The sequence below is a fragment of the Trichosurus vulpecula genome, chromosome 7 (genome assembly GCF_011100635.1).
Source record: "Trichosurus vulpecula isolate mTriVul1 chromosome 7, mTriVul1.pri, whole genome shotgun sequence".
Taxonomy (NCBI): domain Eukaryota; kingdom Metazoa; phylum Chordata; class Mammalia; order Diprotodontia; family Phalangeridae; genus Trichosurus; species Trichosurus vulpecula.
Genome location: NC_050579.1, coordinates 243,277,632 through 243,287,055, shown reverse-complemented (window position 1 = coordinate 243,287,055; position 9,424 = coordinate 243,277,632). Strand labels below are relative to the sequence as shown.

The following is a 9,424-nucleotide window of genomic DNA, read 5'->3' as shown; positions in this document are numbered from 1 at the left end:
ACTAAAGGAAAATCATTTTGACAACTGGGAGGAGAAAAAGTTGGAGTAAAGAGAGACTTGGGGGGGAGACCCATTAGGAGGCTATTACTACAATCCAGGATCTCCACTAACAAGAGCATAGAAAGAAGAATAGGAAGAAGAGCCCCGTTGCTGTGGGGACACAAAGATTCAGTGGAGACATCCTGAGTAAAGAGGGCTCAGAGCGCAGGGAGGAAGACTTACGCTAGACATTGGGTATAATTTCCTTGTATTGTTTGTGCCAGGTTGTTTAGACAGATAATGGACATTCTGAAAGGCAGCTGTGGGTGCAAAGAAAGGAATACTGGTCTAGGAATCAGAAGGTAGGTGTTCTAGTCCACAAATTTGCTGCTTAGCTGGGGCTTGGGCAAGAGATGGGTTGGGAGGGTCAGAATGGTAGAGCTGGGCATGTGCACAGAGATCAGCCTGATTTTTAGAAGAGAGGAGCACGTGTAGCCGCTTTTTAACCCCATGCCCAGCCTGGGTTCAGGGGTGACTTTGATGCCAGACAGAGTTGGCTTGCCTCTGGGGCCCCCACAGAGCACTTTATGGAGCAGATGAAGGCTGAGTGTCACTTTGTCAATGGGACTGAGCATGTGCGATTTGTGGGGAGACTCATCTACAACTACCAAGAGATCCTGTGCTTCGACAGCCATGTGCAGAGGTTCATGGCCTTGACCAAGCTGGGGCAGTCCATTGCGGGAGCTAATGAACAGCCTGCTGGAGGCCTTGGAGCAAGCACAGGCCCAGGTGGCCAGGTGCAGGAACAACTATAAGTTGTTGGAGTCCTTCTGGATACAGAGGAGGGTTGAGTGGGAGCAACAGGGGGGGAGGAGAAAGGGAAGGAAGGAGGGGAGAGAAAGGGGAGGAGAGGGAAGGGAAGAAGATTGATTTGAGGAAAGGACAAGAGGAGATCAGGTGAGGAGAGAAGAGAGGAGAAGGGAGGGTGAAGGAAGCAATGAGGGGAGTGTGAAGAGAGAAAGTAAAGAGAGGGAGATGGGAGAGGAAGGAAAAGGATGGAAAGGGAAAGGAGGGAGGGAAGAGATGAGGGCTTCACTTTGAGCTTGTCTACTCCACAGGGACCTGGTCATATCTCTGCCTATCCTAGGGCCCCCTGGCTTAGGAGTCAGGACACTGAAGGCCTAGACTTTTCCCAAAGATAATGCCCTAGCCAGAGATTGACATGGGGAGGTGCTCTGGGAAGGATCCTGTTGTAAAGCTGAGAAATCTGTTTGTAATCCCAAAACTCAACAGCTCATAATATTGATCCATTTCTCTGAAAGTGGATGAGTCCAAGGACTCATGGGGCTACTTCTTGCCATCTAAAATGTCTAGTTGAATGGAAGCCTTGCCAACATCATGACGTTGGGGTAAAAGGGGGTACCTGAGCCTGGTTTTGGACGAAGGGACAGAGGTGAGGCCTGGACTAGGAAGATCTGCTCTGGTTTTCTCTCTCAGGATCTTTCTTTTTTCTTCTAGTGGAGCCTGAAGTGATTGTGTGTCCATCAAAGATAGCACCCCCAGAATACCCAAACCAGCTTGGCTATTTTGTTATTGGTTTCTATCCTGGGGACATTGAGGTCAGGTGGTTCCTGAATGGTCAGGAAGAGACAGCTGGGGTTGTGTCCACGGGCCTGACTAACAATGTAGACTGGACCTACCAGACTCTGGTGATGCTGGAAATGATTCCCAAGAGTGGACATGTCTACACCTGCCAGGTGGAGCACTCCAGCCTTCAGAACCCTGTCATTGTGGTCTGGAGTGAGAAGCAGCTCCTGATCCTTCAGACCCAGCAGTCCTCAGTGCATGGCAGCCTCTGTCTCCTGTTGCCCACTCTCTTCCTCTACATCTGCTTCTCTCCCCCAGTTCAAGCCTCTGCTTGCCGTGCTGAGCTGAGGACTATAAGGCCCTAGGATCTTGGCAGCCTCAGCAGCCCCTGCCCTAGAAGCTAGCCGCCTTTGAGGATTCTGTAATTAGCCTACAAAGGCTCCTTTCTCCTGGGATAGAACAACTAGGTTGCTCTTCCTCCTTCCCTTTAACCAACTACTCAGGCTCTCCAACCTGTCTGCTCACCACACCAGCATGATTTCTGGAGGGAAAATTGTGATTCTTGGTGTGTCTTCTCCCTAGAAGCCCCATTTACATCTGCCCAAGGAAAGATGCTGAGTGGAGTTAGGGGTTTTGTGCTAGGGCTGATCTTCCTTGGGGTTGGCCTTACTGTTCACCCTAGAAGTCAGAAAGGTGAGAAACTGGTAGGATGGCCCTGAGGCCCCCATAGTCTCTCCAAGGGAGGAGGTGGGGACTGGATTTGGCTGGGGCTGTTATCTGGTGCAGGAGTGAGGAGATTTTCTGGCCCTGACTGTACCTCTTCATCAACTTGTCTTTAAAAAAGGCGGCCAGACCTCAGGCCTCAAAGGACTCTGGAGAACCCATTTTCAAAAAGACAGCTCTTTGAGACATCTTGTGTCCCAGCTCTGAGAGTCTGCTCATACCCAGAAGCACAGAAGCACTTTGCTCAGATGCTCTACTCTCTTCCCTTTCATGGATCATGGATTCACAGGAAGCCAAGGCCACCAACCAATGGGTAACTCCTTCTACCCATGGTGTTTGGTTCTGGTAGCAACAACCTTTTCTCAATAGATTTTGAAGCTAAGTAAAATCTTGTACCCTGAAGGGGGAAGAAGTGATGGTGCTTATGGGCTCAGGGCCCTGTAAGAGATTCACCACTATCTTTTGATAGTCTCCTAACCACTGAGGTGGTGTGTCCCCCGGAACTGGTCTGTCTCCTCCCAGCATCTCTCCCATACATGGAAGGCACCTGCCTGTATCCAGGAGGTTAGCAGTGCTGATCCCTTCCCTGGAGTAACTCCTTCCCTGTCTCTCTTTGGATTCTCCATGCACTGCATCTTACTGTATGCCTCCTGTTGTGTCTGACCAGCTGCCTATACATGGTCTTGGATGGTGACGGGGAGATCTGTGCTTCATTCTCATAGACATGCACACTACTGTATGCACATTTTGGGCATTTTTATCCCTTGAGTCTTTTCATTAGTGAGTCAGAATGGAAAGAATCCCCTGGTATTGAGCAACAAGGAAATAGCAGAAGTGAGGAGAGGAAAGGAAGTTCATTACTATACATCTGTGGTATCCATGTATTTAATCCCTCTGAAGGTGCAGATCACACACAGCTCCTCCAAGCCTTGTTAGCCTATGTGAATTTCATACTTGTCCTCCCATAAACCATTCATAGAGGTCTACCCAGTGCGCTGGTAGCCTTCCTCTAAATGGCTTGATATAATGTGGGTAGCATTGAAACACATAGGATGTCCACTGGTTATCCCTCACAGTCCCTACATGATAGCCTCTCTTCACTTTTTCTTCACACATCTCTGATGATATCCTTTATGATCATTCTTTCCCTCAGTTCTTCAGTTCTTTAAAATTGGTAATATGCTACAACCTACACACACACACACACACACACACACACACACACACACATATACACAGATAATACACACAGATGCACATGTTGTGTCTCAATATCTGCTACTTTTCAATTAAAGTTTTATTGATATACTTTGCTTTCCCCTCCTTTTTATTCATAAATATACCCCTCCCACATTTCTCTACCCACTGAAATTTACTGGCATGAAAAATGAAAAAAGAAAACAGTTACATAAAACCAACCACAGTTTCATCCATTGTGTTTAACAACCTATGCAACATTTCAAATTCATAGTCTCCCATCTCTTCAACAAGAATAAATTGGTGCATATTCTTCTCTATGGCAAAACTTGGCCATTGTGGTTACCCGGAGACTAGTTCCATTTGATTGCTCTTTGTTTTCATTGCTATAGTCCTCATCTCTATTGTTTTCCTAGTTCTGCATCAGTTCATGTAAACACTCCCATTTTCCCCCAAATTCCTTATACCCCTCATTTCTTGTATCATATTAACATTCCAATATATTTGTGGTCTTCATTATGTTTAGACATTCCCAAACTGATGAGTACCCAATGTCTTTTCAGTTCTTTGTTACCACAAAAAATTATTATAAATATTTGATATCTGAGATACTTTTCTGTTTGTGGTCTATTTTGGTGTATATATCTAGCAGGGGTAAAAGGCATAAAAACTGTAGTTTTGAATTTTGTTCAATTTGTTACCATAATGGATGGACCAATTCACAACTCCACTAAGAGTGGACCAGTATGGCTGTCATCCTGGAGTCCAGCTAACATCAACTGTTTCTATCTTTGGTTATACTTACTGAGTTTGTCAGTATGAGATGAAATCTGAAATAAACCCTGAGTCTTGGTTGATTGAAACAATGTTATGATTGTTAATAGCATGCTCTTCAGCATGCTATTACTCAGATCTTTTGACCACTTGTCTACTGGATAGTTTTAGTCTTGGTCTTTGATATTTGTTTGACTTGCCTATAAATCTTGGATATTAGACTTTCGTCATAGTTATTTGATGCAGAATTTTACCCAATTTACAATTTCTCTTATTCTAGTGCATTGATTTTTTTATTCAAAAGCATTTCAATTTCATGTATTCTAAATTGGCTTGATTATTCTGAGCGTTCTCCACTAATATTCATTTGAGCAACACTTCTGGTATTAGCCATAGTTGTGAAAAAGCAGCTCCATTTATTCTGTGGGCATTGTCCGTGATCATGAAGAACAATTTTGGTAGAAAAGGAAGTCTTTTACCGGTTATAATGAATAAATCCTTTTCTGCTTTCCTTCCATGTAATAAGGTATTATGCAAGATCTTCGCCTAATTTGTGCTATTTGGAGTCCTTCAGAGGTGTATGAAAAAGGGAACTGATAAAATTTACCTTCCTCAGTTTTCCTTCCTCTTACACGTGCATGATTCCCACATGAATGATTGTGTGATAAGCTAGCTGCCACACCAGAAATGAAAAAAGAAAAATATGGCCACATAAAGAATTGACATGTCCTAATGTGATTGTTGACACATTTTATTTTTAACCAGAAGAATTTCATTAGAAGGACCCTATGGTTTGCTGGTTCCATATCTTGAGTCAGGTCTACTTGACTACAAACAAAGGATTGAGTTCTAGTTCATAGAGTAATGTTTATAAAATTAACACAAATAGTAACAAAACTTCTCTGTTTCTCTTTGTTCCATTCTGAACTTCAAATGATTGCTATTTATTTTTTCATATGTTTTAATGAAACTCTTTTCTTTCTCTCTTTCTCTCTCTCCCTCCATCCTTCTTTCCTTCCTTCTTTTCTTCCTGCTTTCCTCCCACCATTCCCCTTTCTATCTTCCTTCCTTCCTTTCTTTCTTTTTCTTTCTTTCTTTCTTTCTTTCTTTCTTTCTTTCTTTCTTTCTTTCTTTCTTTCTTCCTTCCTTCCTTCCTTCCTTCCTTTCTTCCTTCCTCCCTTCCTCCCACCATTCCTCTTCCTTTCTTCCTTCCTTTCTTCTTTCCTTCCTTCCTTCTTCCCTTCCTTCCTTCCTTTCCTTCTTGGCACCTTCACTTTTCATCTCCCTGCCCCAATGCACTCTGTCCCTCCCAAAAAAGCTTACTGTCATAACAAATAAGAATGGTAAAACAAAACAAATTGATATATTGGCATGTACTGAATGTATCTATCTCATTCTCAACCTCTAGGCTGTCAGTGGAGGCGCGGAAAGGGGGAATGATACATCATCTGTCTTCTAAAGTCAAAGTAAGTCATAGTTTTTTTTTTTTAACAGATTAAAGAGAAAGGAGTGTCCCAACTCATACCAATGGATTCTGAGGTCTGGGGTCTCATTCACTTGTATGCTACCACTTCACAACCTGGGGCTTGATTTATTGCTCTACATTCATTTTATCTTACAGAGCCCAACAGCCATCTAGGGGTAAATTGTGGTAATTGATTTGTCTTTATTAAGTCTGTAGCCTGTTATTGAGTATTTAGTTTAGGATCCTACTCCAGTTCATTAAATGCTAATTATTTAATGGACTAGAGAAGTTTTCTTTTTAAAAATCACATTTTCTTTTCAAAATTTAAATAAGTATTTAAAATGTTGAATATATTTATATGTAATTTAACAAATGGAATTAATAATAAGCCTAAAATAATACAGCTGTACTTGCAGCATTTTGGCTATGACTAATGTCATAACCTAGGTCAAGCCTTTAATATATTAGTACATAACTCCTTTTTGCATGTCTAGAAACATAGTCTCAAATCATTCATCTCACTCTATATAAAGATTCAAGTTTCATGAAGCATCGTTTTTTTACAATTCTCCGTAAGATTAGTCCTTTTTCTTTGTCATTCCTTCATAATGACAGCAAACAGTCATTCCAAAACAGTTTACTTCTGAACTCCTCACATTCTTTGCAGAATTCCATTAGAAAGTTTCTGTATAACACCATTATTAAGATAGTTCCAACAAAGAAAGAATATCCTCTCACTGCCTTCCTATCTTCTCCACAGGATCTTCCTAGACATTCATGGCTTACAAATAAAGTAGATACCTTCTCCCCAACTCTCTTGGGAGAAATGCTTCATTTCCATCAATCCATTTTTCTCAACTGACTTTTTAAACTGCCAGCAAAACTATTTTTATACCCTTTTTGAACTCTTTCTGGCTCTTAAAATCTTAACGAGACAGTAAAAGTTTCTATGCCCTTGATCAGATGGACATTAAATGGAGGAGTTATGCATTGCTCTGAGTTCTTGGGTCCTTCATAGTTATTTTCCTTTACATTATTGTAGTCATTTTATAAGTTGTTCTCCTGGTTCTGCTTCCTTCACTCTGCATCACTTGATATGTCTTGACAGTTTCTCTTTCATTGTTTCTTTTGGAACAATAATATTCTTTTATAATCTGTTCAAAAAACAGCCATTCCACAATTGATCTCCCTTTCTTTGTCCTCACAGTTCCTCAGAAGAAAGAAAGTCAGTTTTTTTGTTTTTTGGGGGGCACCTGGAGTAAATATCATAATGTCCTTGAGTTGAAAGTAGTCTCTTGCTTATGAAGAAATGAACATCATAAGAGAAAAAGGGGAGAGGAGCAATTGGGAGTCAGTGGTTCTTAAACCTCACTTGAGGTTTGTCTCCTTGCTGTGAGAAATTGGAACATGCAGAATATTTAAGTTGTTGGCAGTGCTACAGGTACACATGATTGCAGGAGTAAATTTCATATGATTTGGGCATGCCAAGTAAAATAGAAGGCACAACTTTTGAGTGCTGCTGAATGATCTGGGACACTGAAAAATATATAAGAAATAAGGATTGACTCTCTATGATGGTTGGCTCCACATGTGTTGGCATGAGTGTGAGATTAGATGAGAGAAGTAGGCAGAGTGTGCAGAAGCGTGTCAGATGCTGTGGGAGCCATTTTTGGTTCAGATGATGTCCCTTCCCTCATGGAAGGCATTCCTGGCATAGAGAGAAGCACTCAATTTGGAAGTGGGATTGTACAATGCATGGTATAGGGTAGCACAAAGATGGCACTGTGGAAGGGGGATACAGATGTCTCGGGAACATGTGATTGTGATTTCCAGTCAGGCCTTAGAATATAGGTAGGTTAGAGCTGAAAGGGACCTAAAGGAGTCTCTCCTACATTGCCCCAACTTCCCTATTTTCCAGATGAAGACACAGGTTCACAGAGAAATAATTTCCCAAAATTTCATGAGCAAGTCAGTGGACAAGCCAGGATTATCAACCTAGCTCTCCTGTTTTTCAACTCAGGGCATTCCTAGTGTGGCCCCAGTATCTGTGGAGATTTTCACCTTCTCACCCTGTGTATTAGAGCTGGGGGCATCTCGCAAGCGAGGCCTGTGCAAGTTGTTGTGAAAGATCTCCTTATGTCTATCTTCTCCTACCCTGGACCTGCTTTGCAGGCAGATGATCCTTGTAAGATGATTAAAATATGCAGGAGTAAAGGAAAGTGTGATAATGTGGAGAATGGCATGAAGGCTGGGGTGGATGACAGGTTGGAGAAATGGAGGTATATATGAGAAGTGTGAACAGGAGATTGGAGGGGGAAAGGGAAGGTACAAAGACAAAGACAGATCTCAGCATAATATACTAGAGAACAGAAAGGTAAAGAGGAGAGAGGGACATCAGTACTGTCATGTACACAGCACACGATTCTACAATCCTTTGAAGTATGTATCTGCACCTCTCATGTGAGAGCCCCCATAGAGTCCTCCATGGTCTTAAACTGGTGGTTCTGAAGATTTCAGCCTTCCACAGTCCTTTTACAAAAATTGACCGTGTATTTTTGGCATAGAGAAATTGCAAATAAGTATTAAAAGGCAGAAACACTAAACATATCTTTTGCCAGTCATGGCATCATAAGAAGAATCATCAATTTAGGGGGAAAGAAACAAAAGACACAGACCTAAATGGAGACATCATAATGAAATCCTAAATAATGGGTGCATCAAAGAACAAGTCAGAGAAATAATAATTACATGAAAGACTGATGATGAGACAACATGATAAATTTTCTGGTATTCAACTAAAGAAGAAATAGATTTAGAAGAAATGGAGTAGAAGAAATGTGATTTCCTTAAAATACAAATTTAAAAATAGAGGATTAGAGGGAGCCAAGATGGCAAACTGAAAACAACAATTTACTAGAGCTCTCTTACAAATTCTGTTAGATACCTCCAAAAAAGTGAATCTGAGCAGATTTGAGAGAGGTAGAAGGCACTAGGAGACTGAGTGTGGCAAACTTCAAGCCCGGGAGAGTCCCCATGGTGACTGGATGGATCTGTGGGCCAGGAGAGTGCTGGGCAGAGGGAACTGTACCTGACCACACCAGAATGGTAGCAGCAACAGAACTCAGCACCAGTCTGGGAGAGTGCTGGGTGCACAGGGTAAAAAAAAACATACTGGAGCAGAGAGGGAGTAGGCCCTGGGCTGAACTGCCAGCTGTGGTGGTAATCCCCAGGCCTCTGAGCCCAGGACAGGAGTCTGTCAGAGCTACGTGAGGCAGCAGCACAGATCTTGTGGCCATGGCAGAAGTTATTCCTGAGGCATTCAGCCCACATTCTAAAGGTATGACACTTGCCTTCTTGAACTTCCAGGAGCCATGATGACCAGATAAAATGACTCTCATCCCTCTCTTGAATAAACCCAAAGAATACTGCCCTAGGAGAAATCCTGGAATAGAGGACCCAGAAGTAGAGGTTCAGTAACCTTATAGTTCAGGAGACTGGGGAAATAGGCCTCTTTTGTGGTGGCAGAAGGAGACCAGTACAGGAAAATAGGGATCTCAGGAAGCCCCACCTTGGCAGACCAGTGGAACTTCCTGAGTCCTGGGAGGGAAAGCTGACAACTACCAACACCAGGACTCCAGGCATGCCTTTGCATAGTCAGGGGAATTGGCAGACAATGGCTGAGACCATCCATGCTATAGC

General features: G+C 42.5%; 1 pseudogene; it reads left to right on the top strand.

The window, feature by feature from the left end:
- Window positions 1–566: 566 nt before the first annotated feature.
- LOC118857863 lies at window positions 567–7,850 on the top strand (annotated as a pseudogene).
- The last annotated feature ends 1,574 nt before the right edge of the window (window positions 7,851–9,424 follow it).